At 39.3% G+C, this 3997-nt stretch overlaps 1 long non-coding RNA gene across 1 annotated transcript; it reads right to left on the bottom strand.

Moving 5' to 3' along the window:
* Positions 1-2057: 2057 nt before the first annotated feature.
* LOC131254028 (uncharacterized) lies at positions 2058-2806 on the bottom strand. Its single transcript, XR_009175443.1, has 3 exons — positions 2684-2806; positions 2424-2600; positions 2058-2337 (listed from the first exon to the last, which is right to left on the bottom strand). It is a non-coding gene; the product is annotated as an uncharacterized LOC131254028 (long non-coding RNA).
* Between the last annotated feature and the right edge of the window lie 1191 nt (positions 2807-3997).

Genomic DNA, 3997 nt, shown 5'->3' with positions numbered 1-3997 from the left:
GGCTCGATAATCCAGAAAAGCCCATCATGGGATCTCATGATCATGGCCCGCTAGTCGGATTGATTTCATATTTTGGGTTTTGCTTATTGTTTTTATTTTGTAACATTATGAACGTTTTAGATTTCTTTGTTTGGTTTTTATTTTAGTTTACTTTATCGCCAAGTAATAGGTTGCGCACATGACGCAAGTTTTGGGGTATAGGGTTTTCCCTATAAATAGGCACCCCTTATAGTTCTTTTGATTCATTGAAGATTAATAAAAATTCTGCATTTTTCCTACTCTCTGAGTTGTGAAGCCTAATTGGGTGCGAAGCCCTCACTTCATCGAAGGGTTAACTACCGTGGTGTGAAGCCACATCTATCCTGATTCGCCTCCATCCATCGTCATCTCTACTACTCATCTTCTATCATCCCTTCTTCTCATCTCACCCCATCATCTACACTTTAAATCAATCATCTATTGCAGCAATTCTCCTCCCCACAACAGAATTTCAGAATTTGGCCCGACAAGAGGGCTGAAACTTTGGCAGAGCACCACGCACAAACCGTACATCAGATTGAGCTGAGATTTGGGGGTTTTGGAGTCCATCCTTGTACGACCAGGGCCAAGGTAGCATTTTTCTAAATAGTGGGCCCCACAAGTGCGGCCGGGATCACATGCACGTGCATCTGGACCATTGTTGTTGTCCACGCATGTGGTACTTCTCTGGTTCGTCTCTCTCCTCTATTTTACTCCACTTTCACCCAAAATCTGTAAACCTAACCCTAAATTACTCAAATCTCCAATTTTATACCCATTTTCTTAACCTAAGGTTCCCCGAATTGAAATTTCTGAATCCCTTGGATTAGGGACTGATTACTATGCATGTGTGGATGATTATTTCTTATCTTTAAGTATCGTTTAGTTCATAATTTTTATTGATCCAGCCCAATCATGTGTAGGTCTGGACCCGCATAGATTTTCCTTAATTGAATGTTTGGACTTTCATGTGGGATATGGAATTTGTGTAATTGTTTCTAAACTAACGTAATCTTAAGCCTGAAATCTAGCATATCATATTTAATTTTCATGTCCTGCATTACTTTAGCCTGTAAAAAAGACAAACCTGCAAAATCCAAAAATTATTAGAGACATAAAAGTAGGAAAAACCATATATAAAAAACAAATGGTCAAACAAAATGCAAATCCAAAATTGGCAACCCGTGTGCGTCACATAGCCATTGAATCTGTCATCCTCTAATGTGGCTTGCTCAAACCATAGATCCAGACCTCTGGCCCCCATCTTCTACGGCTGCTCCCAGTCATGACTTCCACCCCTGCTCCGTCGAGAGCAACACACATTGCTTCCACACTTCCTTCAATGCTAGGGTTTTAAAAAAAACCCCCTTTCATCAAACAACGACACTAATCTACCATTCCGATCTGTGAAAAAGAGAATCACAATGAGAGCCTAATCTGGCAGCTAGAGAAAAAACTTCCCTCGATCACAAATATTGAGAAAATCCCTGCATAGGGTTTGGAAAAGGAAAAAAGGATATAAAGTGCTGGAAAATAGCGAGAGAGAGAGAGAGAGAGAGAGAGAGAGAGCGCTCCTTTAAACATCAAATCAGGCTTTTATTTTAATTACCTTTTTAACCTTTATTACATACGGCCCAAAACCGTTTCTAAACCAAAACCAGAGCCGTTTCTAATCATCAATTTTGGTGTAGTGTCATTCTAACTGGTGCACTGCACTTCAATTCAACACAGAACACAATAACCCATTATCTAGACTGTTTAACAGATGGTACCACAGTGGATGTATAACAAGATCATCGGGATTTATAAGGACTCACAAAAAATTTCAAATCATAATAATGAAGCAATCATATTACTTGAAAAACCATCAAAAGTCACCCCTGGAGATATAGTAAAAATCATATATATACCTGAGCATCATACATGACGATGGCAGCAAAAACAACAGACATCCCGAAAATTGAGTCTGAGAATATCCCCTAATTATCCCAACATAATAGAGATGCCACCCATCCATCCACGCTCTACCACATCGTTAGGACAGAAGATGGTTGGAAAACAAAATCAGGATATGAACCAGGTGATCTGTAGGATGGCCAAACGGGCATTTGATAAAGATTGGCTGGCAATTGAAGATGCTTGGTTTGTTGGTTTCCCAATTTGGTTTCTTGTTCGAATGAATTAAGATCGACCTGAGGGATATTTTCATGAACTTCGCAGCATGTTCTATAAGAAGACAGTCGGAACAGGAAATTCAGTTGAGAGAGGATCTTTGGGCTTGGAATCAATAATTGGAACTGAAGTGTTGTTGTTAGCAACCTCCAAAGAGATTTTAAAAATAAACGAAATTAATCGACGCTTCGTAGATGATGGGAAACTGGAAATTGAATTAATATGACTATTACCATGTCAAAGAGGCTGGATCGACGCTTCTTCTTGTTGAGGCTAATCTGTCTTAGGAAATATTTTTGGGCATGACTAGTGACTTGGGTCGATGGTCGACAGCGAGATGTGTTACCTGAGGCACTAATTTATAGAATAACATGTCGCTGCTCTGTTTCTTGCATGCCATTTGAGAAAAGCTTCAAAAGAGTAGCAGGGAATAAAGAGAGTTGTTTGGGAGAGGGACGATGGAATGATGACATAAATAAAATTCTGATCTTACCTTGTAGAAAAATGGACTCTTGGCAGCTAGAATTGGTGAGCTGATGTGTATCGTTTTAACTCTCAGAACAGTAGAACAATACATACTCCAAGATGAATCATTATTATTGGCAGCTTCATCGACTACAAAGCAAATAACAAAGCATTGCACTCAGAATTATATGATAAGGGGAAAAAAAGTAGAAACTGAAACTTGTGTTGGTTTGCTTTGGGTCTGCAATGTGTGTTTGGTAAGGAAGGAACACAATACCACCAGATTTTATTGCAGAAATCAAAATTCTGATCATTTTAATACCATGCAAGTGCAAGTCCTAAACAATTTGACCAGGCCATGATAAAAGGAAATCAGGCAGCGTGACTGATTGGTCGGGGGCTGTAAGAACAAACACAACGAAATACCTTAAAATACCAAACCAATAACTGACTACATGAAACAGACAGATACAGGTAGAAAGGAGGAAAAACCAATTAACATGTGCTTTTTATCATGGGCTGAACCCAAGTTGAACACATTGCACAATAGTGAGTAATTGAATCTGCTCAGATGGCGTACCCCGCCATGAATGGGCCACGATATTAAAATTTGACTGCAGGGCAATCTTAAACATCAGATTACGTGACCTAAGAGTAGATGATAGAAAACAATATTTGCAAGCAGCAACAGGTGAAAGTCGAGAAATCATATGGGTATTATTGTTCAATCCGTGCAATTTTCTGGGTGTGGCCCATCCAACAAGAGAAAGACCCCATGGATTATCTGGATCACCAGATGGTTATGGGGCTTGTCCTAGCCTAGCATATAAAATGATTGTGCCAAGCAATGGTTAAAAAGCTCAGGAAAGCACATAGAAGATAAAGAAAATCATTGGAAATTAAAATCTTGAATTGCAATAACTAGTATTTGGTAGAATGCAAAACAGGAATAAGCTATGGTCAAATTGCACGTGGCATCCAACTATTAGCAAGTAGATGGTTTATGGAAGCCATGAAACAGAAGCGCAAATCAACAGTCCATTCAACAAAAAACATTCCCCTTTCCATATCTTCAATAGAAGAGGGCTCCACATGCCAATGGTGAAGGTGCCCCAAAGAAAAGCTGCCATATTCTGTTTAATTTAATTTATAGACCAAAACTTTCAGACCAACCCAATTCCAGATAAAACTGACCTTGAAACTATCATCAGAAACTGACTTTTCAACAAACTTGAACAGCTGTTAAGCGATTCTATTGAGCTGAACTTCATCCTGAGCTTGCTTGGGCCAGAAAACTCCAGCCCCTTTCCTACCATGTTTCCAGTGATGCATTCCAGCTATC

The sequence above is a fragment of the Magnolia sinica genome, chromosome 8, assembly GCF_029962835.1.
Source record: "Magnolia sinica isolate HGM2019 chromosome 8, MsV1, whole genome shotgun sequence".
NCBI classification, from domain to species: Eukaryota; Viridiplantae; Streptophyta; class Magnoliopsida; order Magnoliales; family Magnoliaceae; genus Magnolia; species Magnolia sinica.
This window is presented reverse-complemented; position numbering and strand designations above follow the sequence as displayed.